Raw genomic sequence first — 23,535 nt, 5'->3', positions numbered from 1 at the left:
GTTCAGCGGAGGGCCTGTGCGGGGTGTGGCAGTGTCGTGCTGGAGGGCCCACTGGTAGCGATGTGGGCTTCCTCGCCTCGCCTCGCCTCGCCTCGCCTCTTCTCACACCAGGTGTCTGCGTAGTTTGCAGTGCATTCGCACCATTCCTATCCCTGTCCCTGTCCCCGTCCCGACTTGTCCCGACTTTGCTCGACTGCCGCTCGCTGCCGCTCGGGTCGTGGTCCATATGACAGCGCAAGCACGACAAACGTCTGCGGGACGAGACGAGACGAGACGAGACGACTAAGGAATAAATTCGTGGTTACAAATCAAATTTGGAACTCTACATTCCTACACAACAATAGGCGGTGACGTATTTCAGAAATCACCTGCCAATTCGTACTGTTTTGTCGTTTTCAAAGTCTTCTTGGCAAACTTGGTTAGCACATTCTCCCTCAAACTGAGTTAATTACTGCATTTTCGTACCATTACAGTAGTTTAAAAGGCTTAAGGAAGCATCTTTGTCACAACAGAAACGTAGTTTGAAAATTGGGCTGGCGACATAACAAAAAAAAAAACGGGAAGGGAGCCAACAGCACCCGGGTTTCCCCAGGCGGTCACCCATCCAAGTACTAGCCGGGCCCGATGATGCTTAACTTTGGTGATCGGACGAGAACCGGTGTATTCATCATGGTTTGGCCGTTGGCGCTCATCTAATGTAGGAGCACGGCAGAATTCGCGTTCGGCTTTTCTCACAACACACAAAATGTTAGTTTTCGGCCGCATTTGACGAAAGCGCTTCCTTCCGCAACCGCCAGTTCCTCGAGGACGGCGCGGGGAGGCGCGCCCGGCGTCCCAGCAGAGTGACGGCCGAATTGGCGGGCGCACCGCCGCGTGTGTGAGGCGCACTGCTGCTCGTTGCACCCCCTGTCATTCGCTGGGCGCGTGTAGCCTTCGACACTAGCGGAGGACGCATCTTGTCCCTGGTGTTCAGCGGAGGGCCTGTGCGGGGTGTGGCAGTGTCGTGCTGGAGGGCCCACTGGTAGCGATGTGGGCTTCCTCGCCTCGCCTCGCCTCGCCTCGCCTCTTCTCACACCAGGTGTCTGCGTAGTTTGCAGTGCATTCGCACCATTCCTATCCCTGTCCCTGTCCCCGTCCCGACTTGTCCCGACTTTGCTCGACTGCCGCTCGCTGCCGCTCGGGTCGTGGTCCATATGACAGCGCAAGCACGACAAACGTCTGCGGGACGAGACGAGACGAGACGAGACGAGACGACTAAGGAATAAATTCGTGGTTACAAATCAAATTTGGAACTCTACACTCCTACACAACAATAGGCGGTGACGTATTTCAGAAATCACCTGCCGATTCGTAGTGTTTTGTCGTTTTCAAAGTCTTCTTGGCAAACTTGGTTAGCACATTCTCCCTCAAACTGAGTTAATTACTGCATTTTCGTACCATTACAGTAGTTTAAAAGGCTTAAGGAAGCATCTTTGTCACAACAGAAAGGTAGTTTGAAAATTGGGCTGGCGACATGACAAAAAAAAAAAACAGGAAGGGAGCCAACAGCACCCGGGTTTCCCAGGCGGTCACCCATCCAAGTACTAGCCGTGCCCGATGATGCTTAACTTCGGTGATCGGACGAGAACCTGTGTATTCATCATGGTATGGCCGTTGGCGCTCATCTAATGTAGGAGCACGGCAGAATTCGCTTTCGGCTTTTCTCACAACACACAAAATGTTAGTTTTCGGCCGCATTTGACGAAAGCGCTTCCTTCCGCAACCGCCAGTTCCTCGAGGACGGCGCGGGGAGGCGCGCCCGGCGTCCCAGCAGAGTGACGGCCGAATTGGCGGGCGCACCGCCGCGTGTGTGAGACGCACTGCTGCTCGTTGCACCCCCTGTCATTCGCTGGGCGCGTGCAGCCTTCGACACTAGCGGAGGACGCACCTTGTCCCTGGTGTTCAGCGGAGGGCCTGTGCGGGGTGTGGCAATGTCGTGCTGGAGGGCCCACTGGTAGCGATGTGGGCTTCCTCGCCTCGCCTCGCCTCGCCTCGCCTCTTCTCACACCAGGTGTCTGCGTAGTTTTCAGTGCATTCGCATCATTCCTATCCCTGTCCCTGTCCCCGTCCCGACTTGTCCCGACTTTGCTCGACTGCCGCTCGCTGCCGCTCGGGTCGTGGTCCATATGACAGCGTAAGCACGACAAACGTCTGCGGGACGAGACGAGACGAGACGAGACGAGACGACTAAGGAATAAATTCGTGGTTACAAATCAAATTTGGAACTCTACATTCCTACACAACAATAGGCGGTGACGTATTTCAGAAATCACCTGCCAATTCGTACTGTTTTGTCGTTTTCAAAGTCTTCTTGGCAAACTTGGTTAGCACATTCTCCCTCAAACTGAGTTAATTACTGCATTTTCGTACCATTACAGTAGTTTAAAAGGCTTAAGGAAGCATCTTTGTCACAACAGAAAGGTACTTTGAAAATTGGGCTGGCGACATTACAAAAAAAAAAAACAGGAAGGGAGCCAACAGCACCCGGGTTTCCCAGGCGGTCACCCATCCAAGTAATAGCCGGGCCCGATGATGCTTAACTTCGGTGATCGGACGAGAACCGGTGTATTCATCATGGTATGGCCGTTGGAGCTCATCTAATGTAGGAGCACGGCAGAATTCGCGTTCGGCTTTTCTCCCAACACACAAAATGTTAGTTTTCGGCCGCATTTGACGAAAGCGCTTCCTTCCGCGACCGCCAGTTCCTCGAGGACGGCGCGGGGAGGCGCGCCCGGCGTCCCAGCAGAGTGACGGCCGAATTGGCGGGCGCACCGCCGCGTGTGTGAGACGCACTGCTGCTCGTTGCACCCCCTGTCATTCGCTGGGCGCGTGCAGCCTTCGACACTAGCGGAGGACGCATCTTGTCCCTGGTGTTCAGCGGAGGGCCTGTGCGGGGTGTGGCAGTGTCATGCTGGAGGGCCCACTGGTAGCGATGTGGGCTTCCTCGCCTCGCCTCGCCTCGGCTCGCCTCGCCTCACACCAGGTGTCTGCGTAGTTTGCAGTGCATTCGCACCATTCCTATCCCTGTCCCTGTCCCCGTCCCGACTTGTCCCGACTTTGCTCGACTGCCGCTCGCTGCCGCTCGGGTCGTGGTCCATATGACAGCGCAAGCACGACAAACGTCTGCGGGACGAGACGAGACGAGACGAGACGACTAAGGAATAAATTCGTGGTTACAAATCAAATTTGGAACTCTACATTCCTACACAACAATAGGCGGTGACGTATTTCAGAAATCACCTGCCAATTCGTACTGTTTTGTCGTTTTCAAAGTCTTCTTGGCAAACTTGGTTAGCACATTCTCCCTCAAACTGAGTTAATTACTGCATTTTCGTACCATTACAGTAGTTTAAAAGGCTTAAGGAAGCATCTTTGTCACAACAGAAACGTAGTTTGAAAATTGGGCTGGCGACATAACAAAAAAAAAAAAAACGGGAAGGGAGCCAACAGCACCCGGGTTTCCCCAGGCGGTCACCCATCCAAGTACTAGCCGGGCCCGATGATGCTTAACTTTGCTGATCGGACGAGAACCGGTGTATTCATCATGGTATGGCCGTTGGCGCTCATCTAATGTAGGAGCACGGCAGAATTCGCGTTCGGCTTTTCTCCCAACACACAAAATGTTAGTTTTCGGCCGCATTTGACGAAAGCGCTTCCTTCCGCAACCGCCAGTTCCTCGAGGACGGCGCGGGGAGGCGCGCCCGGCGTCCCAGCAGAGTGACGGCCGAATTGGCGGGCGCACCGCCGCGTGTGTGAGACGCACTGCTGCTCGTTGCACCCCCTGTCATTCGCTGGGCGCGTGTAGCCTTCGACACTAGCGGAGGACGCATCTTGTCCCTGGTGTTCAGCGGAGGGCCTGTGCGGGGTGTGGCAGTGTCGTGCTGGAGGGCCCACTGGTAGCGATGTGGGCTTCCTCGCCTCGCCTCGCCTCGCCTCGCCTCGCCTCTTCTCACACCAGGTGTCTGCGTAGTTTGCAGTGCATTCGCACCATTCCTATCCCTGTCCCTGTCCCCGTCCCGACTTGTCCCGACTTTGCTCGACTGCCGCTCGCTGCCGCTCGGGTCGTGGTCCATATGACAGCGCAAGCACGACAAACGTCTGCGGGACGAGACGAGACGAGACGAGACGAGACGACTAAGGAATAAATTCGTGGTTACAAATCAAATTTGGAACTCTACATTCCTACACAACAATAGGCGGTGACGTATTTCAGAAATCACCTGCCAATTCGTACTGTTTTGTCGTTTTCAAAGTCTTCTTGGCAAACTTGGTTAGCACATTCTCCCTCAAACTGAGTTAATTACTGCATTTTCGTACCATTACAGTAGTTTAAAAGGCTTAAGGAAGCATCTTTGTCACAACAGAAACGTAGTTTGAAAATTGGGCTGGCGACATAACAAAAAAAAAAAACGGGAAGGGAGCCAACAGCACCCGGGTTTCCCAGGCGGTCACCCATCCAAGTACTAGCCGGGCCCGATGATGCTTAACTTCGGTGATCGGACGAGAACCGGTGTATACATCATGGTATGGCCGTTGGCGCCCATCTAATGTAGGAGCACGGCAGAATTCGCGTTCGGCTTTTCTCCCAACACACAAAATGTTAGTTTTCGGCCGCATTTGACGAAAGCGCTTCCTTCCGCAACCGCCAGTTCCTCGAGGACGGCGCGGGGAGGCGCGCCCGGCGTCCCAGCAGAGTGACGGCCGAATTGGCGGGCGCACCGCCGCGTGTGTGAGACGCACTGCTGCTCGTTGCACCCCCTGTCATTCGCTGGGCGCGTGCAGCCTTCGACACTAGCGGAGGACGCACCTTGTCCCTGGTGTTCAGCGGAGGGCCTGTGCGGGGTGTGGCAATGTCGTGCTGGAGGGCCCACTGGTAGCGATGTGGGCTTCCTCGCTTCGCCTCGCCTCGCCTCGCCTCGGCTCGCCTCGCCTCACACCAGGTGTCTGCGTAGTTTGCAGTGCATTCGCACCATTCCTATCCCTGTCCCTGTCCCCGTCCCGACTTGTCCCGACTTTGCTCGACTGCCGCTCGCTGCCGCTCGGGTCGTGGTCCATATGACAGCGCAAGCACGACAAACGTCTGCGGGACGAGACGAGACGAGACGAGACGAGACGACTAAGGAATAAATTCGTGGTTACAAATCAAATTTGGAACTCTACACTCCTACACAACAATAGGCGGTGACGTATTTCAGAAATCACCTGCCGATTCGTACTGTTTTGTCGTTTTCAAAGTCTTCTTGGCAAACTTGGTTAGCACATTCTCCCTCAAACTGAGTTAATTACTGCATTTTCGTACCATTACAGTAGTTTAAAAGGCTTAAGGAAGCATCTTTGTCACAACAGAAAGGTAGTTTGAAAATTGGGCTGGCGACATTACAAAAAAAAAAAACAGGAAGGGAGCCAACAGCACCCGGTTTCCCAGGCGGTCACCCATCCAAGTACTAGCCGGGCCCGATGATGCTTAACTTCGGTGATCGGACGAGAACCGGTGTATACATCATGGTATGGCCGTTGGCGCCCATCTAATGTAGGAGCACGGCAGAATTCGCGTTCGGCTTTTCTCCCAACACACAAAATGTTAGTTTTCGGCCGCATTTGACGAAAGCGCTTCCTTCCGCAACCGCCAGTTCCTCGAGGACGGCGCGGGGAGGCGCGCCCGGCGTCCCAGCAGAGTGACGGCCGAATTGGCGGGCGCACCGCCGCGTGTGTGAGACGCACTGCTGCTCGTTGCACCCCCTGTCATTCGCTGGGCGCGTGCAGCCTTCGACACTAGCGGAGGACGCACCTTGTCCCTGGTGTTCAGCGGAGGGCCTGTGCAGGGTGTGGCAATGTCGTGCTGGAGGGCCCACTGGTAGCGATGTGGGCTTCCTCGCTTCGCCTCGCCTCGCCTCGCCTCGGCTCGCCTCGGCTCGCCTCGCCTCACACCAGGTGTCTGCGTAGTTTGCAGTGCATTCGCACCATTCCTATCCCTGTCCCTGTCCCCGTCCCGACTTGTCCCGACTTTGCTCGACTGCCGCTCGCTGCCGCTCGGGTCGTGGTCCATATGACAGCGCAAGCACGACAAACGTCTGCGGGACGAGACGAGACGAGACGAGACGACTAAGGAATAAATTCGTGGTTACAAATCAAATTTGGAACTCTACATTCCTACACAACAATAGGCGGTGACGTATTTCAGAAATCACCTGCCAATTCGTACTGTTTTGTCGTTTTCAAAGTCTTCTTGGCAAACTTGGTTAGCACATTCTCCCTCAAACTGAGTTAATTACTGCATTTTCGTACCATTACAGTAGTTTAAAAGGCTTAAGGAAGCATCTTTGTCACAACAGAAACGTAGTTTGAAAATTGGGCTGGCGACATAACAAAAAAAAAAAACGGGAAGGGAGCCAACAGCACCCGGGTTTCCCAGGCGGTCACCCATCCAAGTACTAGCCGGGCCCGATGATGCTTAACTTCGGTGATCGGACGAGAACCGGTGTATACATCATGGTATGGCCGTTGGCGCCCATCTAATGTAGGAGCACGGCAGAATTCGCGTTCGGCTTTTCTCCCAACACACAAAATGTTAGTTTTCGGCCGCATTTGACGAAAGCGCTTCCTTCCGCAACCGCCAGTTCCTCGAGGACGGCGCGGGGAGGCGCGCCCGGCGTCCCAGCAGAGTGACGGCCGAATTGGCGGGCGCACCGCCGCGTGTGTGAGACGCACTGCTGCTCGTTGCACCCCCTGTCATTCGCTGGGCGCGTGCAGCCTTCGACACTAGCGGAGGACGCACCTTGTCCCTGGTGTTCAGCGGAGGGCCTGTGCGGGGTGTGGCAATGTCGTGCTGGAGGGCCCACTGGTAGCGATGTGGGCTTCCTCGCTTCGCCTCGCCTCGCCTCGCCTCGGCTCGCCTCGCCTCACACCAGGTGTCTGCGTAGTTTGCAGTGCATTCGCACCATTCCTATCCCTGTCCCTGTCCCCGTCCCGACTTGTCCCGACTTTGCTCGACTGCCGCTCGCTGCCGCTCGGGTCGTGGTCCATATGACAGCGCAAGCACGACAAACGTCTGCGGGACGAGACGAGACGAGACGAGACGAGACGACTAAGGAATAAATTCGTGGTTACAAATCAAATTTGGAACTCTACACTCCTACACAACAATAGGCGGTGACGTATTTCAGAAATCACCTGCCGATTCGTACTGTTTTGTCGTTTTCAAAGTCTTCTTGGCAAACTTGGTTAGCACATTCTCCCTCAAACTGAGTTAATTACTGCATTTTCGTACCATTACAGTAGTTTAAAAGGCTTAAGGAAGCATCTTTGTCACAACAGAAAGGTAGTTTGAAAATTGGGCTGGCGACATTACAAAAAAAAAAAAACAGGAAGGGAGCCAACAGCACCCGGGTTTCCCAGGCGGTCACCCATCCAAGTAATAGCCGGGCCCGATGATGCTTAACTTCGGTGATCGGACGAGAACCGGTGTATTCATCATGGTATGGCCGTTGGCGCTCATCTAATGTAGGAGCACGGCAGAATTCGCGTTCGGCTTTTCTCCCAACACACAAAATGTTAGTTTTCGGCCGCATTTGACGAAAGCGCTTCCTTCCGCAACCGCCAGTTCCTCGAGGACGGCGCGGGGAGGCGCGCCCGGCGTCCCAGCAGAGTGACGGCCGAATTGGCGGGCGCACCGCCGCGTGTGTGAGACGCACTGCTGCTCGTTGCACCCCCTGTCATTCGCTGGGCGCGTTCAGCCTTCGACACTAGCGGAGGACGCATCTTGTCCCTGGTGTTCAGCGGAGGGCCTGTGCGGGGTGTGGCAGTGTCGTGCTGGAGGGCCCACTGGTAGCGATGTGGGCTTCCTCGCCTCGCCTCGCCTCGCCTCGCCTCTTCTCACACCAGGTGTCTGCGTAGTTTGCAGTGCATTCGCACCATTCCTATCCCTGTCCCTGTCCCCGTCCCGACTTGTCCCGACTTTGCTCGACTGCCGCTCGCTGCCGCTCGGGTCGTGGTCCATATGACAGCGCAAGCACGACAAACGTCTGCGGGACGAGACGAGACGAGACGAGACGACTAAGGAATAAATTCGTGGTTACAAATCAAATTTGGAACTCTACATTCCTACACAACAATAGGCGGTGACGTATTTCAGAAATCACCTGCCAATTCGTACTGTTTTGTCGTTTTCAAAGTCTTCTTGGCAAACTTGGTTAGCACATTCTCCCTCAAACTGAGTTAATTACTGCATTTTCGTACCATTACAGTAGTTTAAAAGGCTTAAGGAAGCATCTTTGTCACAACAGAAACGTAGTTTGAAAATTGGGCTGGCGACATAACAAAAAAAAAAAACGGGAAGGGAGCCAACAGCACCCGGGTTTCCCAGGCGGTCACCCATCCAAGTACTAGCCGGGCCCGATGATGCTTAACTTCGGTGATCGGACGAGAACCGGTGTATACATCATGGTATGGCCGTTGGCGCCCATCTAATGTAGGAGCACGGCAGAATTCGCGTTCGGCTTTTCTCCCAACACACAAAATGTTAGTTTTCGGCCGCATTTGACGAAAGCGCTTCCTTCCGCAACCGCCAGTTCCTCGAGGACGGCGCGGGGAGGCGCGCCCGGCGTCCCAGCAGAGTGACGGCCGAATTGGCGGGCGCACCGCCGCGTGTGTGAGACGCACTGCTGCTCGTTGCACCCCCTGTCATTCGCTGGGCGCGTGCAGCCTTCGACACTAGCGGAGGACGCACCTTGTCCCTGGTGTTCAGCGGAGGGCCTGTGCGGGGTGTGGCAATGTCGTGCTGGAGGGCCCACTGGTAGCGATGTGGGCTTCCTCGCTTCGCCTCGCCTCGCCTCGCCTCGGCTCGCCTCGCCTCACACCAGGTGTCTGCGTAGTTTGCAGTGCATTCGCACCATTCCTATCCCTGTCCCTGTCCCCGTCCCGACTTGTCCCGACTTTGCTCGACTGCCGCTCGCTGCCGCTCGGGTCGTGGTCCATATGACAGCGCAAGCACGACAAACGTCTGCGGGACGAGACGAGACGAGACGAGACGAGACGACTAAGGAATAAATTCGTGGTTACAAATCAAATTTGGAACTCTACACTCCTACACAACAATAGGCGGTGACGTATTTCAGAAATCACCTGCCGATTCGTACTGTTTTGTCGTTTTCAAAGTCTTCTTGGCAAACTTGGTTAGCACATTCTCCCTCAAACTGAGTTAATTACTGCATTTTCGTACCATTACAGTAGTTTAAAAGGCTTAAGGAAGCATCTTTGTCACAACAGAAAGGTAGTTTGAAAATTGGGCTGGCGACATTACAAAAAAAAAAAAAACAGGAAGGGAGCCAACAGCACCCGGTTTCCCAGGCGAACACCCATCCAAGTACTAGCCGGGCCCGATGATGCTTAACTTCGGTGATCGGACGAGAACCGGTGTATACATCATGGTATGGCCGTTGGCGCCCATCTAATGTAGGAGCACGGCAGAATTCGCGTTCGGCTTTTCTCCCAACACACAAAATGTTAGTTTTCGGCCGCATTTGACGAAAGCGCTTCCTTCCGCAACCGCCAGTTCCTCGAGGACGGCGCGGGGAGGCGCGCCCGGCGTCCCAGCAGAGTGACGGCCGAATTGGCGGGCGCACCGCCGCGTGTGTGAGACGCACTGCTGCTCGTTGCACCCCCTGTCATTCGCTGGGCGCGTGCAGCCTTCGACACTAGCGGAGGACGCACCTTGTCCCTGGTGTTCAGCGGAGGGCCTGTGCGGGGTGTGGCAATGTCGTGCTGGAGGGCCCACTGGTAGCGATGTGGGCTTCCTCGCTTCGCCTCGCCTCGCCTCGCCTCGGCTCGCCTCGGCTCGCCTCGCCTCACACCAGGTGTCTGCGTAGTTTGCAGTGCATTCGCACCATTCCTATCCCTGTCCCTGTCCCCGTCCCGACTTGTCCCGACTTTGCTCGACTGCCGCTCGCTGCCGCTCGGGTCGTGGTCCATATGACAGCGCAAGCACGACAAACGTCTGCGGGACGAGACGAGACGAGACGAGACGACTAAGGAATAAATTCGTGGTTACAAATCAAATTTGGAACTCTACATTCCTACACAACAATAGGCGGTGACGTATTTCAGAAATCACCTGCCAATTCGTACTGTTTTGTCGTTTTCAAAGTCTTCTTGGCAAACTTGGTTAGCACATTCTCCCTCAAACTGAGTTAATTACTGCATTTTCGTACCATTACAGTAGTTTAAAAGGCTTAAGGAAGCATCTTTGTCACAACAGAAACGTAGTTTGAAAATTGGGCTGGCGACATAACAAAAAAAAAAAACGGGAAGGGAGCCAACAGCACCCGGGTTTCCCAGGCGGTCACCCATCCAAGTACTAGCCGGGCCCGATGATGCTTAACTTCGGTGATCGGACGAGAACCGGTGTATACATCATGGTATGGCCGTTGGCGCCCATCTAATGTAGGAGCACGGCAGAATTCGCGTTCGGCTTTTCTCCCAACACACAAAATGTTAGTTTTCGGCCGCATTTGACGAAAGCGCTTCCTTCCGCAACCGCCAGTTCCTCGAGGACGGCGCGGGGAGGCGCGCCCGGCGTCCCAGCAGAGTGACGGCCGAATTGGCGGGCGCACCGCCGCGTGTGTGAGACGCACTGCTGCTCGTTGCACCCCCTGTCATTCGCTGGGCGCGTGCAGCCTTCGACACTAGCGGAGGACGCACCTTGTCCCTGGTGTTCAGCGGAGGGCCTGTGCGGGGTGTGGCAATGTCGTGCTGGAGGGCCCACTGGTAGCGATGTGGGCTTCCTCGCTTCGCCTCGCCTCGCCTCGCCTCGGCTCGCCTCGCCTCACACCAGGTGTCTGCGTAGTTTGCAGTGCATTCGCACCATTCCTATCCCTGTCCCTGTCCCCGTCCCGACTTGTCCCGACTTTGCTCGACTGCCGCTCGCTGCCGCTCGGGTCGTGGTCCATATGACAGCGCAAGCACGACAAACGTCTGCGGGACGAGACGAGACGAGACGAGACGAGACGACTAAGGAATAAATTCGTGGTTACAAATCAAATTTGGAACTCTACACTCCTACACAACAATAGGCGGTGACGTATTTCAGAAATCACCTGCCGATTCGTACTGTTTTGTCGTTTTCAAAGTCTTCTTGGCAAACTTGGTTAGCACATTCTCCCTCAAACTGAGTTAATTACTGCATTTTCGTACCATTACAGTAGTTTAAAAGGCTTAAGGAAGCATCTTTGTCACAACAGAAAGGTAGTTTGAAAATTGGGCTGGCGAAATTACAAAAAAAAAAAACAGGAAGGGAGCCAACAGCACCCGGGTTTCCCAGGCGGTCACCCATCCAAGTAATAGCCGGGCCCGATGATGCTTAACTTCGGTGATCGGACGAGAACCGGTGTATTCATCATGGTATGGCCGTTGGCGCTCATCTAATGTAGGAGCACGGCAGAATTCGCGTTCGGCTTTTCTCCCAACACACAAAATGTTAGTTTTCGGCCGCATTTGACGAAAGCGCTTCCTTCCGCAACCGCCAGTTCCTCGAGGACGGCGCGGGGAGGCGCGCCCGGCGTCCCAGCAGAGTGACGGCCGAATTGGCGGGCGCACCGCCGCGTGTGTGAGACGCACTGCTGCTCGTTGCACCCCCTGTCATTCGCTGGGCGCGTTCAGCCTTCGACACTAGCGGAGGACGCATCTTGTCCCTGGTGTTCAGCGGAGGGCCTGTGCGGAGTGTGGCAGTGTCGTGCTGGAGGGCCCACTGGTAGCGATGTGGGCTTCCTCGCCTCGCCTCGCCTCGCCTCGCCTCTTCTCACACCAGGTGTCTGCGTAGTTTGCAGTGCATTCGCACCATTCCTATCCCTGTCCCTGTCCCCGTCCCGACTTGTCCCGACTTTGCTCGACTGCCGCTCGCTGCCGCTCGGGTCGTGGTCCATATGACAGCGCAAGCACGACAAACGTCTGCGGGACGAGACGAGACGAGACGAGACGACTAAGGAATAAATTCGTGGTTACAAATCAAATTTGGAACTCTACATTCCTACACAACAATAGGCGGTGACGTATTTCAGAAATCACCTGCCAATTCGTACTGTTTTGTCGTTTTCAAAGTCTTCTTGGCAAACTTGGTTAGCACATTCTCCCTCAAACTGAGTTAATTACTGCATTTTCGTACCATTACAGTAGTTTAAAAGGCTTAAGGAAGCATCTTTGTCACAACAGAAACGTAGTTTGAAAATTGGGCTGGCGACATAACAAAAAAAAAAAACGGGAAGGGAGCCAACAGCACCCGGGTTTCCCAGGCGGTCACCCATCCAAGTACTAGCCAGGCCCGATGATGCTTAACTTCGGTGATCGGACGAGAACCGGTGTATACATCATGGTATGGCCGTTGGCGCCCATCTAATGTAGGAGCACGGCAGAATTCGCGTTCGGCTTTTCTCCCAACACACAAAATGTTAGTTTTCGGCCGCATTTGACGAAAGCGCTTCCTTCCGCAACCGCCAGTTCCTCGAGGACGGCGCGGGGAGGCGCGCCCGGCGTCCCAGCAGAGTGACGGCCGAATTGGCGGGCGCACCGCCGCGTGTGTGAGACGCACTGCTGCTCGTTGCACCCCCTGTCATTCGCTGGGCGCGTGCAGCCTTCGACACTAGCGGAGGACGCACCTTGTCCCTGGTGTTCAGCGGAGGGCCTGTGCGGGGTGTGGCAATGTCGTGCTGGAGGGCCCACTGGTAGCGATGTGGGCTTCCTCGCTTCGCCTCGCCTCGCCTCGCCTCGGCTCGCCTCGCCTCACACCAGGTGTCTGCGTAGTTTGCAGTGCATTCGCACCATTCCTATCCCTGTCCCTGTCCCCGTCCCGACTTGTCCCGACTTTGCTCGACTGCCGCTCGCTGCCGCTCGGGTCGTGGTCCATATGACAGCGCAAGCACGACAAACGTCTGCGGGACGAGACGAGACGAGACGAGACGAGACGACTAAGGAATAAATTCGTGGTTACAAATCAAATTTGGAACTCTACACTCCTACACAACAATAGGCGGTGACGTATTTCAGAAATCACCTGCCGATTCGTACTGTTTTGTCGTTTTCAAAGTCTTCTTGGCAAACTTGGTTAGCACATTCTCCCTCAAACTGAGTTAATTACTGCATTTTCGTACCATTACAGTAGTTTAAAAGGCTTAAGGAAGCATCTTTGTCACAACAGAAAGGTAGTTTGAAAATTGGGCTGGCGACATTACAAAAAAAAAAAAAACAGGAAGGGAGCCAACAGCACCCGGTTTCCCAGGCGGTCACCCATCCAAGTACTAGCCGGGCCCGATGATGCTTAACTTCGGTGATCGGACGAGAACCGGTGTATACATCATGGTATGGCCGTTGGCGCCCATCTAATGTAGGAGCACGGCAGAATTCGCGTTCGGCTTTTCTCCCAACACACAAAATGTTAGTTTTCGGCCGCATTTGACGAAAGCGCTTCCTTCCGCAACCGCCAGTTCCTCGAGGACGGCGCGGGGAGGCGCGCCCGGCGTCCCAGCAGAGTGACGGCCGAATTGGCGGGCGCACCGCCGCGTGTGTGAGACGCACTGCTGCTCGTTGCACCCCCTGTCATTCGCTGGGCGCGTGCAGCCTTCGACACTAGCGGAGGACGCACCTTGTCCCTGGTGTTCAGCGGAGGGCCTGTGCGGGGTGTGGCAATGTCGTGCTGGAGGGCCCACTGGTAGCGATGTGGGCTTCCTCGCTTCGCCTCGCCTCGCCTCGCCTCGGCTCGCCTCGCCTCACACCAGGTGTCTGCGTAGTTTGCAGTGCATTCGCACCATTCCTATCCCTGTCCCTGTCCCCGTCCCGACTTGTCCCGACTTTGCTCGACTGCCGCTCGCTGCCGCTCGGGTCGTGGTCCATATGACAGCGCAAGCACGACAAACGTCTGCGGGACGAGACGAGACGAGACGAGACGAGACGAGTAAGGAATAAATTCGTGGTTACAAATCAAATTTGGAACTCTACACTCCTACACAACAATAGGCGGTGACGTATTTCAGAAATCACCTGCCGATTCGTACTGTTTTGTCGTTTTCAAAGTCTTCTTGGCAAACTTGGTTAGCACATTCTCCCTCAAACTGAGTTAATTACTGCATTTTCGTACCATTACAGTAGTTTAAAAGGCTTAAGGAAGCATCTTTGTCACAACAGAAAGGTAGTTTGAAAATTGGGCTGGCGACATTACAAAAAAAAAAAACAGGAAGGGAGCCAACAGCACCCGGGTTTCCCAGGCGGTCACCCATCCAAGTAATAGCCGGGCCCGATGATGCTTAACTTCGGTGATCGGACGAGAACCGGTGTATTCATCATGGTATGGCCGTTGGCGCTCATCTAATGTAGGAGCACGGCAGAATTCGCGTTCGGCTTTTCTCCCAACACACAAAATGTTAGTTTTCGGCCGCATTTGACGAAAGCGCTTCCTTCCGCAACCGCCAGTTCCTCGAGGACGGCGCGGGGAGGCGCGCCCGGCGTCCCAGCAGAGTGACGGCCGAATTGGCGGGCGCACCGCCGCGTGTGTGAGACGCACTGCTGCTCGTTGCACCCCCTGTCATTCGCTGGGCGCGTTCAGCCTTCGACACTAGCGGAGGACGCATCTTGTCCCTGGTGTTCAGCGGAGGGCCTGTGCGGAGTGTGGCAGTGTCGTGCTGGAGGGCCCACTGGTAGCGATGTGGGCTTCCTCGCCTCGCCTCGCCTCGCCTCGCCTCTTCTCACACCAGGTGTCTGCGTAGTTTGCAGTGCATTCGCACCATTCCTATCCCTGTCCCTGTCCCCGTCCCGACTTGTCCCGACTTTGCTCGACTGCCGCTCGCTGCCGCTCGGGTCGTGGTCCATATGACAGCGCAAGCACGACAAACGTCTGCGGGACGAGACGAGACGAGACGAGACGACTAAGGAATAAATTCGTGGTTACAAATCAAATTTGGAACTCTACATTCCTACACAACAATAGGCGGTGACGTATTTCAGAAATCACCTGCCAATTCGTACTGTTTTGTCGTTTTCAAAGTCTTCTTGGCAAACTTGGTTAGCACATTCTCCCTCAAACTGAGTTAATTACTGCATTTTCGTACCATTACAGTAGTTTAAAAGGCTTAAGGAAGCATCTTTGTCACAACAGAAACGTAGTTTGAAAATTGGGCTGGCGACATAACAAAAAAAAAAAAACGGGAAGGGAGCCAACAGCACCCGGGTTTCCCAGGCGGTCACCCATCCAAGTACTAGCCAGGCCCGATGATGCTTAACTTCGGTGATCGGACGAGAACCGGTGTATACATCATGGTATGGCCGTTGGCGCCCATCTAATGTAGGAGCACGGCAGAATTCGCGTTCGGCTTTTCTCCCAACACACAAAATGTTAGTTTTCGGCCGCATTTGACGAAAGCGCTTCCTTCCGCAACCGCCAGTTCCTCGAGGACGGCGCGGGGAGGCGCGCCCGGCGTCCCAGCAGAGTGACGGCCGAATTGGCGGGCGCACCGCCGCGTGTGTGAGACGCACTGCTGCTCGTTGCACCCCCTGTCATTCGCTGGGCGCGTGCAGCCTTCGACACTAGCGGAGGACGCACCTTGTCCCTGGTGTTCAGCGGAGGGCCTGTGCGGGGTGTGGCAATGTCGTGCTGGAGGGCCCACTGGTAGCGATGTGGGCTTCCTCGCTTCGCCTCGCCTCGCCTCGCCTCGGCTCGCCTCGCCTCACACCAGGTGTCTGCGTAGTTTGCAGTGCATTCGCACCATTCCTATCCCTGTCCCTGTCCCCGTCCCGACTTGTCCCGACTTTGCTCGACTGCCGCTCGCTGCCGCTCGGGTCGTGGTCCATATGACAGCGCAAGCACGACAAACGTCTGCGGGACGAGACGAGACGAGACGAGACGAGACGACTAAGGAATAAATTCGTGGTTACAAATCAAATTTGGAACTCTACACTCCTACACAACAATAGGCGGTGACGTATTTCAGAAATCACCTGCCGATTCGTACTGTTTTGTCGTTTTCAAAGTCTTCTTGGCAAACTTGGTTAGCACATTCTCCCTCAAACTGAGTTAATTACTGCATTTTCGTACCATTACAGTAGTTTAAAAGGCTTAAGGAAGCATCTTTGTCACAACAGAAAGGTAGTTTGAAAATTGGGCTGGCGAAATTACAAAAAAAAAAAACAGGAAGGGAGCCAACAGCACCCGGGTTTCCCAGGCGGTCACCCATCCAAGTAATAGCCGGGCCCGATGATGCTTAACTTCGGTGATCGGACGAGAACCGGTGTATTCATCATGGTATGGCCGTTGGCGCTCATCTAATGTAGGAGCACGGCAGAATTCGCGTTCGGCTTTTCTCCCAACACACAAAATGTTAGTTTTCGGCCGCATTTGACGAAAGCGCTTCCTTCCGCAACCGCCAGTTCCTCGAGGACGGCGCGGGGAGGCGCGCCCGGCGTCCCAGCAGAGTGACGGCCGAATTGGCGGGCGCACCGCCGCGTGTGTGAGACGCACTGCTGCTCGTTGCACCCCCTGTCATTCGCTGGGCGCGTTCAGCCTTCGACACTAGCGGAGGACGCATCTTGTCCCTGGTGTTCAGCGGAGGGCCTGTGCGGAGTGTGGCAGTGTCGTGCTGGAGGGCCCACTGGTAGCGATGTGGGCTTCCTCGCCTCGCCTCGCCTCGCCTCGCCTCTTCTCACACCAGGTGTCTGCGTAGTTTGCAGTGCATTCGCACCATTCCTATCCCTGTCCCTGTCCCCGTCCCGACTTGTCCCGACTTTGCTCGACTGCCGCTCGCTGCCGCTCGGGTCGTGGTCCATATGACAGCGCAAGCACGACAAACGTCTGCGGGACGAGACGAGACGAGACGAGACGACTAAGGAATAAATTCGTGGTTACAAATCAAATTTGGAACTCTACATTCCTACACAACAATAGGCGGTGACGTATTTCAGAAATCACCTGCCAATTCGTACTGTTTTGTCGTTTTCAAAGTCTTCTTGGCAAACTTGGTTAGCACATTCTCCCTCAAACTGAGTTAATTACTGCATTTTCGTACCATTACAGTAGTTTAAAAGGCTTAAGGAAGCATCTTTGTCACAACAGAAACGTAGTTTGAAAATTGGGCTGGCGACATAACAAAAAAAAAAAACGGGAAGGGAGCCAACAGCACCCGGGTTTCCCAGGCGGTCACCCATCCAAGTACTAGCCAGGCCCGATGATGCTTAACTTCGGTGATCGGACGAGAACCGGTGTATACATCATGGTATGGCCGTTGGCGCCCATCTAATGTAGGAGCACGGCAGAATTCGCGTTCGGCTTTTCTCCCAACACACAAAATGTTAGTTTTCGGCCGCATTTGACGAAAGCGCTTCCTTCCGCAACCGCCAGTTCCTCGAGGACGGCGCGGGGAGGCGCGCCCGGCGTCCCAGCAGAGTGACGGCCGAATTGGCGGGCGCACCGCCGCGTGTGTGAGACGCACTGCTGCTCGTTGCACCCCCTGTCATTCGCTGGGCGCGTGCAGCCTTCGACACTAGCGGAGGACGCACCTTGTCCCTGGTGTTCAGCGGAGGGCCTGTGCGGGGTGTGGCAATGTCGTGCTGGAGGGCCCACTGGTAGCGATGTGGGCTTCCTCGCTTCGCCTCGCCTCGCCTCGCCTCGGCTCGCCTCGCCTCACACCAGGTGTCTGCGTAGTTTGCAGTGCATTCGCACCATTCCTATCCCTGTCCCTGTCCCCGTCCCGACTTGTCCCGACTTTGCTCGACTGCCGCTCGCTGCCGCTCGGGTCGTGGTCCATATGACAGCGCAAGCACGACAAACGTCTGCGGGACGAGACGAGACGAGACGAGACGAGACGACTAAGGAATAAATTCGTGGTTACAAATCAAATTTGGAACTCTACACTCCTACACAACAATAGGCGGTGACGTATTTCAGAAATCACCTGCCGATTCGTACTGTTTTGTCGTTTTCAAAGTCTTCTTGGCAAACTTGGTTAGCACATTCTCCCTCAAACTGAGTTAATTACTGCATTTTCGTACCATTACAGTAGTTTAAAAGGCTTAAGGAAGCATCTTTGTCACAACAGAAAGGTAGTTTGAAAATTGGGCTGGCGACATTACAAAAAAAAAAAAAACAGGAAGGGAGCCAACAGCACCCGGTTTCCCAGGCGGTCACCCATCCAAGTACTAGCCGGGCCCGATGATGCTTAACTTCGGTGATCGGACGAGAACCGGTGTATACATCATGGTATGGCCGTTGGCGCCCATCTAATGTAGGAGCACGGCAGAATTCGCGTTCGGCTTTTCTCCCAACACACAAAATGTTAGTTTTCGGCCGCATTTGACGAAAGCGCTTCCTTCCGCAACCGCCAGTTCCTCGAGGACGGCGCGGGGAGGCGCGCCCGGCGTCCCAGCAGAGTGACGGCCGAATTGGCGGGCGCACCGCCGCGTGTGTGAGACGCACTGCTGCTCGTTGCACCCCCTGTCATTCGCTGGGCGCGTGCAGCCTTCGACACTAGCGGAGGACGCACCTTGTCCCTGGTGTTCAGCGGAGGGCCTGTGCGGGGTGTGGCAATGTCGTGCTGGAGGGCCCACTGGTAGCGATGTGGGCTTCCTCGCTTCGCCTCGCCTCGCCTCGCCTCGGCTCGCCTCGCCTCACACCAGGTGTCTGCGTAGTTTGCAGTGCATTCGCACCATTCCTATCCCTGTCCCTGTCCCCGTCCCGACTTGTCCCGACTTTGCTCGACTGCCGCTCGCTGCCGCTCGGGTCGTGGTCCATATGACAGCGCAAGCACGACAAACGTCTGCGGGACGAGACGAGACGAGACGAGACGAGACGAGTAAGGAATAAATTCGTGGTTACAAATCAAATTTGGAACTCTACACTCCTACACAACAATAGGCGGTGACGTATTTCAGAAATCACCTGCCGATTCGTACTGTTTTGTCGTTTTCAAAGTCTTCTTGGCAAACTTGGTTAGCACATTCTCCCTCAAACTGAGTTAATTACTGCATTTTCGTACCATTACAGTAGTTTAAAAGGCTTAAGGAAGCATCTTTGTCACAACAGAAAGGTAGTTTGAAAATTGGGCTGGCGACATTACAAAAAAAAAAAACAGGAAGGGAGCCAACAGCACCCGGGTTTCCCAGGCGGTCACCCATCCAAGTAATAGCCGGGCCCGATGATGCTTAACTTCGGTGATCGGACGAGAACCGGTGTATTCATCATGGTATGGCCGTTGGCGCTCATCTAATGTAGGAGCACGGCAGAATTCGCGTTCGGCTTTTCTCCCAACACACAAAATGTTAGTTTTCGGCCGCATTTGACGAAAGCGCTTCCTTCCGCAACCGCCAGTTCCTCGAGGACGGCGCGGGGAGGCGCGCCCGGCGTCCCAGCAGAGTGACGGCCGAATTGGCGGGCGCACCGCCGCGTGTGTGAGACGCACTGCTGCTCGTTGCACCCCCTGTCATTCGCTGGGCGCGTTCAGCCTTCGACACTAGCGGAGGACGCATCTTGTCCCTGGTGTTCAGCGGAGGGCCTGTGCGGAGTGTGGCAGTGTCGTGCTGGAGGGCCCACTGGTAGCGATGTGGGCTTCCTCGCCTCGCCTCGCCTCGCCTCGCCTCTTCTCACACCAGGTGTCTGCGTAGTTTGCAGTGCATTCGCACCATTCCTATCCCTGTCCCTGTCCCCGTCCCGACTTGTCCCGACTTTGCTCGACTGCCGCTCGCTGCCGCTCGGGTCGTGGTCCATATGACAGCGCAAGCACGACAAACGTCTGCGGGACGAGACGAGACGAGACGAGACGACTAAGGAATAAATTCGTGGTTACAAATCAAATTTGGAACTCTACATTCCTACACAACAATAGGCGGTGACGTATTTCAGAAATCACCTGCCAATTCGTACTGTTTTGTCGTTTTCAAAGTCTTCTTGGCAAACTTGGTTAGCACATTCTCCCTCAAACTGAGTTAATTACTGCATTTTCGTACCATTACAGTAGTTTAAAAGGCTTAAGGAAGCATCTTTGTCACAACAGAAACGTAGTTTGAAAATTGGGCTGGCGACATAACAAAAAAAAAAAAACGGGAAGGGAGCCAACAGCACCCGGGTTTCCCAGGCGGTCACCCATCCAAGTACTAGCCAGGCCCGATGATGCTTAACTTCGGTGATCGGACGAGAACCGGTGTATACATCATGGTATGGCCGTTGGCGCCCATCTAATGTAGGAGCACGGCAGAATTCGCGTTCGGCTTTTCTCCCAACACACAAAATGTTAGTTTTCGGCCGCATTTGACGAAAGCGCTTCCTTCCGCAACCGCCAGTTCCTCGAGGACGGCGCGGGGAGGCGCGCCCGGCGTCCCAGCAGAGTGACGGCCGAATTGGCGGGCGCACCGCCGCGTGTGTGAGACGCACTGCTGCTCGTTGCACCCCCTGTCATTCGCTGGGCGCGTGCAGCCTTCGACACTAGCGGAGGACGCACCTTGTCCCTGGTGTTCAGCGGAGGGCCTGTGCGGGGTGTGGCAATGTCGTGCTGGAGGGCCCACTGGTAGCGATGTGGGCTTCCTCGCTTCGCCTCGCCTCGCCTCGCCTCGGCTCGCCTCGCCTCACACCAGGTGTCTGCGTAGTTTGCAGTGCATTCGCACCATTCCTATCCCTGTCCCTGTCCCCGTCCCGACTTGTCCCGACTTTGCTCGACTGCCGCTCGCTGCCGCTCGGGTCGTGGTCCATATGACAGCGCAAGCACGACAAACGTCTGCGGGACGAGACGAGACGAGACGAGACGAGACGACTAAGGAATAAATTCGTGGTTACAAATCAAATTTGGAACTCTACACTCCTACACAACAATAGGCGGTGACGTATTTCAGAAATCACCTGCCGATTCGTACTGTTTTGTCGTTTTCAAAGTCTTCTTGGCAAACTTGGTTAGCACATTCTCCCTCAAACTGAGTTAATTACTGCATTTTCGTACCATTACAGTAGTTTAAAAGGCTTAAGGAAGCATCTTTGTCACAACAGAAAGGTAGTTTGAAAATTGGGCTGGCGACATTACAAAAAAAAAAAAACAGGAAGGGAGCCAACAGCACCCGGGTTTCCCAGGCGGTCACCCATCCAAGTAATAGCCGGGCCCGATGATGCTTAACTTCGGTGATCGGACGAGAACCGGTGTATTCATCATGGTATGGCCGTTGGCGCTCATCTAATGTAGGAGCACGGCAGAATTCGCGTTCGGCTTTTCTCCCAACACACAAAATGTTAGTTTTCGGCCGCATTTGACGAAAGCGCTTCCTTCCGCAACCGCCAGTTCCTCGAGGACGGCGCGGGGAGGCGCGCCCGGCGTCCCAGCAGAGTGACGGCCGAATTGGCGGGCGCACCGCCGCGTGTGTGAGACGCACTGCTGCTCGTTGCACCCCCTGTCATTCGCTGGGCGCGTTCAGCCTTCGACACTAGCGGAGGACGCATCTTGTCCCTGGTGTTCAGCGGAGGGCCTGTGCGGGGTGTGGCAGTGTCGTGCTGGAGGGCCCACTGGTAGCGATGTGGGCTTCCTCGCCTCGCCTCGCCTCGCCTCGCCTCTTCTCACACCAGGTGTCTGCGTAGTTTGCAGTGCATTCGCACCATTCCTATCCCTGTCCCTGTCCCCGTCCCGACTTGTCCCGACTTTGCTCGACTGCCGCTCGCTGCCGCTCGGGTCGTGGTCCATATGACAGCGCAAGCACGACAAACGTCTGCGGGACGAGACGAGACGAGACGAGACGACTAAGGAATAAATTCGTGGTTACAAATCAAATTTGGAACTCTACATTCCTACACAACAATAGGCGGTGACGTATTTCAGAAATCACCTGCCAATTCGTACTGTTTTGTCGTTTTCAAAGTCTTCTTGGCAAACTTGGTTAGCACATTCTCCCTCAAACTGAGTTAATTACTGCATTTTCGTACCATTACAGTAGTTTAAAAGGCTTAAGGAAGCATCTTTGTCACAACAGAAACGTAGTTTGAAAATTGGGCTGGCGACATAACAAAAAAAAAAAACGGGAAGGGAGCCAACAGCACCCGGGTTTCCCAGGCGGTCACCCATCCAAGTACTAGCCAGGCCCGATGATGCTTAACTTCGGTGATCGGACGAGAACCGGTGTATACATCATGGTATGGCCGTTGGCGCCCATCTAATGTAGGAGCACGGCAGAATTCGCGTTCGGCTTTTCTCCCAACACACAAAATGTTAGTTTTCGGCCGCATTTGACGAAAGCGCTTCCTTCCGCAACCGCCAGTTCCTCGAGGACGGCGCGGGGAGGCGCGCCCGGCGTCCCAGCAGAGTGACGGCCGAATTGGCGGGCGCACCGCCGCGTGTGTGAGACGCACTGCTGCTCGTTGCACCCCCTGTCATTCGCTGGGCGCGTGCAGCCTTCGACACTAGCGGAGGACGCACCTTGTCCCTGGTGTTCAGCGGAGGGCCTGTGCGGGGTGTGGCAATGTCGTGCTGGAGGGCCCACTGGTAGCGATGTGGGCTTCCTCGCTTCGCCTCGCCTCGCCTCGCCTCGGCTCGCCTCGCCTCACACCAGGTGTCTGCGTAGTTTGCAGTGCATTCGCACCATTCCTATCCCTGTCCCTGTCCCCGTCCCGACTTGTCCCGACTTTGCTCGACTGCCGCTCGCTGCCGCTCGGGTCGTGGTCCATATGACAGCGCAAGCACGACAAACGTCTGCGGGACGAGACGAGACGAGACGAGACGAGACGACTAAGGAATAAATTCGTGGTTACAAATCAAATTTGGAACTCTACACTCCTACACAACAATAGGCGGTGACGTATTTCAGAAATCACCTGCCGATTCGTACTGTTTTGTCGTTTTCAAAGTCTTCTTGGCAAACTTGGTTAGCACATTCTCCCTCAAACTGAGTTAATTACTGCATTTTCGTACCATTACAGTAGTTTAAAAGGCTTAAGGAAGCATCTTTGTCACAACAGAAAGGTAGTTTGAAAATTGGGCTGGCGACATTACAAAAAAAAAAAAACAGGAAGGGAGCCAACAGCACCCGGGTTTCCCAGGCGGTCACCCATCCAAGTAATAGCCGGGCCCGATGATGCTTAACTTCGGTGATCGGACGAGAACCGGTGTATTCATCATGGTATGGCCGTTGGCGCTCATCTAATGTAGGAGCACGGCAGAATTCGCGTTCGGCTTTTCTCCCAACACACAAAATGTTAGTTTTCGGCCGCATTTGACGAAAGCGCTTCCTTCCGCAACCGCCAGTTCCTCGAGGACGGCGCGGGGAGGCGCGCCCGGCGTCCCAGCAGAGTGACGGCCGAATTGGCGGGCGCACCGCCGCGTGTGTGAGACGCACTGCTGCTCGTTGCACCCCCTGTCATTCGCTGGGCGCGTTCAGCCTTCGACACTAGCGGAGGACGCATCTTGTCCCTGGTGTTCAGCGGAGGGCCTGTGCGGGGTGTGGCAGTGTCGTGCTGGAGGGCCCACTGGTAGCGATGTGGGCTTCCTCGCCTCGCCTCGCCTCGCC

The 23,535-nt window shown here is 55.1% G+C and overlaps 24 non-coding genes across 24 annotated transcripts; all 24 read right to left on the bottom strand.

Annotated features, from left to right (window-relative positions):
• Nucleotides 1–566: 566 nt before the first annotated feature.
• Nucleotides 567–686, bottom strand: LOC126189675 (5S ribosomal RNA). Its single transcript, XR_007538173.1, has one exon. It is a non-coding gene; the product is annotated as a 5S ribosomal RNA (ribosomal RNA).
• Nucleotides 687–1,539: 853 nt separating this feature from the next.
• Nucleotides 1,540–1,658, bottom strand: LOC126189663 (5S ribosomal RNA). The gene has a single exon (XR_007538162.1). It is a non-coding gene; the product is annotated as a 5S ribosomal RNA (ribosomal RNA).
• An 853-nt stretch (nucleotides 1,659–2,511) lies between these two features.
• On the bottom strand, nucleotides 2,512–2,630 carry LOC126189631 (5S ribosomal RNA). The gene has a single exon (XR_007538131.1). It is a non-coding gene; the product is annotated as a 5S ribosomal RNA (ribosomal RNA).
• An 850-nt stretch (nucleotides 2,631–3,480) lies between these two features.
• On the bottom strand, nucleotides 3,481–3,600 carry LOC126189717 (5S ribosomal RNA). The gene has a single exon (XR_007538213.1). It is a non-coding gene; the product is annotated as a 5S ribosomal RNA (ribosomal RNA).
• Nucleotides 3,601–4,458: 858 nt separating this feature from the next.
• Nucleotides 4,459–4,577, bottom strand: LOC126189500 (5S ribosomal RNA). Its single transcript, XR_007538005.1, has one exon. It is a non-coding gene; the product is annotated as a 5S ribosomal RNA (ribosomal RNA).
• An 863-nt stretch (nucleotides 4,578–5,440) lies between these two features.
• On the bottom strand, nucleotides 5,441–5,558 carry LOC126189453 (5S ribosomal RNA). The gene has a single exon (XR_007537959.1). It is a non-coding gene; the product is annotated as a 5S ribosomal RNA (ribosomal RNA).
• Nucleotides 5,559–6,426: 868 nt separating this feature from the next.
• Nucleotides 6,427–6,545, bottom strand: LOC126189499 (5S ribosomal RNA). The gene has a single exon (XR_007538004.1). It is a non-coding gene; the product is annotated as a 5S ribosomal RNA (ribosomal RNA).
• An 864-nt stretch (nucleotides 6,546–7,409) lies between these two features.
• Nucleotides 7,410–7,528, bottom strand: LOC126189565 (5S ribosomal RNA). The gene has a single exon (XR_007538067.1). It is a non-coding gene; the product is annotated as a 5S ribosomal RNA (ribosomal RNA).
• An 848-nt stretch (nucleotides 7,529–8,376) lies between these two features.
• Nucleotides 8,377–8,495, bottom strand: LOC126189498 (5S ribosomal RNA). The gene has a single exon (XR_007538003.1). It is a non-coding gene; the product is annotated as a 5S ribosomal RNA (ribosomal RNA).
• Nucleotides 8,496–9,360: 865 nt separating this feature from the next.
• Nucleotides 9,361–9,478, bottom strand: LOC126189614 (5S ribosomal RNA). Its single transcript, XR_007538114.1, has one exon. It is a non-coding gene; the product is annotated as a 5S ribosomal RNA (ribosomal RNA).
• Nucleotides 9,479–10,346: 868 nt separating this feature from the next.
• Nucleotides 10,347–10,465, bottom strand: LOC126189497 (5S ribosomal RNA). Its single transcript, XR_007538002.1, has one exon. It is a non-coding gene; the product is annotated as a 5S ribosomal RNA (ribosomal RNA).
• An 863-nt stretch (nucleotides 10,466–11,328) lies between these two features.
• On the bottom strand, nucleotides 11,329–11,447 carry LOC126189564 (5S ribosomal RNA). The gene has a single exon (XR_007538066.1). It is a non-coding gene; the product is annotated as a 5S ribosomal RNA (ribosomal RNA).
• An 848-nt stretch (nucleotides 11,448–12,295) lies between these two features.
• Nucleotides 12,296–12,414, bottom strand: LOC126189441 (5S ribosomal RNA). The gene has a single exon (XR_007537947.1). It is a non-coding gene; the product is annotated as a 5S ribosomal RNA (ribosomal RNA).
• An 865-nt stretch (nucleotides 12,415–13,279) lies between these two features.
• LOC126189452 (5S ribosomal RNA) lies at nucleotides 13,280–13,397 on the bottom strand. Its single transcript, XR_007537958.1, has one exon. It is a non-coding gene; the product is annotated as a 5S ribosomal RNA (ribosomal RNA).
• An 863-nt stretch (nucleotides 13,398–14,260) lies between these two features.
• Nucleotides 14,261–14,379, bottom strand: LOC126189563 (5S ribosomal RNA). Its single transcript, XR_007538065.1, has one exon. It is a non-coding gene; the product is annotated as a 5S ribosomal RNA (ribosomal RNA).
• Nucleotides 14,380–15,228: 849 nt separating this feature from the next.
• On the bottom strand, nucleotides 15,229–15,347 carry LOC126189438 (5S ribosomal RNA). The gene has a single exon (XR_007537945.1). It is a non-coding gene; the product is annotated as a 5S ribosomal RNA (ribosomal RNA).
• Nucleotides 15,348–16,210: 863 nt separating this feature from the next.
• On the bottom strand, nucleotides 16,211–16,329 carry LOC126189562 (5S ribosomal RNA). Its single transcript, XR_007538064.1, has one exon. It is a non-coding gene; the product is annotated as a 5S ribosomal RNA (ribosomal RNA).
• Nucleotides 16,330–17,177: 848 nt separating this feature from the next.
• Nucleotides 17,178–17,296, bottom strand: LOC126189437 (5S ribosomal RNA). The gene has a single exon (XR_007537944.1). It is a non-coding gene; the product is annotated as a 5S ribosomal RNA (ribosomal RNA).
• An 865-nt stretch (nucleotides 17,297–18,161) lies between these two features.
• Nucleotides 18,162–18,279, bottom strand: LOC126189450 (5S ribosomal RNA). Its single transcript, XR_007537956.1, has one exon. It is a non-coding gene; the product is annotated as a 5S ribosomal RNA (ribosomal RNA).
• Nucleotides 18,280–19,142: 863 nt separating this feature from the next.
• LOC126189561 (5S ribosomal RNA) lies at nucleotides 19,143–19,261 on the bottom strand. The gene has a single exon (XR_007538063.1). It is a non-coding gene; the product is annotated as a 5S ribosomal RNA (ribosomal RNA).
• An 849-nt stretch (nucleotides 19,262–20,110) lies between these two features.
• On the bottom strand, nucleotides 20,111–20,229 carry LOC126189430 (5S ribosomal RNA). Its single transcript, XR_007537943.1, has one exon. It is a non-coding gene; the product is annotated as a 5S ribosomal RNA (ribosomal RNA).
• An 864-nt stretch (nucleotides 20,230–21,093) lies between these two features.
• LOC126189560 (5S ribosomal RNA) lies at nucleotides 21,094–21,212 on the bottom strand. The gene has a single exon (XR_007538062.1). It is a non-coding gene; the product is annotated as a 5S ribosomal RNA (ribosomal RNA).
• An 848-nt stretch (nucleotides 21,213–22,060) lies between these two features.
• Nucleotides 22,061–22,179, bottom strand: LOC126189419 (5S ribosomal RNA). Its single transcript, XR_007537942.1, has one exon. It is a non-coding gene; the product is annotated as a 5S ribosomal RNA (ribosomal RNA).
• Nucleotides 22,180–23,043: 864 nt separating this feature from the next.
• LOC126189559 (5S ribosomal RNA) lies at nucleotides 23,044–23,162 on the bottom strand. Its single transcript, XR_007538061.1, has one exon. It is a non-coding gene; the product is annotated as a 5S ribosomal RNA (ribosomal RNA).
• Nucleotides 23,163–23,535: the final 373 nt, after the last annotated feature.

Source organism: Schistocerca cancellata, chromosome 5 (assembly GCF_023864275.1).
Source record: "Schistocerca cancellata isolate TAMUIC-IGC-003103 chromosome 5, iqSchCanc2.1, whole genome shotgun sequence".
In the NCBI taxonomy this organism is placed as follows: domain Eukaryota; kingdom Metazoa; phylum Arthropoda; class Insecta; order Orthoptera; family Acrididae; genus Schistocerca; species Schistocerca cancellata.
Note: the sequence above shows the minus strand (reverse complement) of the source record. Positions and strands in the feature narration are given on the sequence as shown.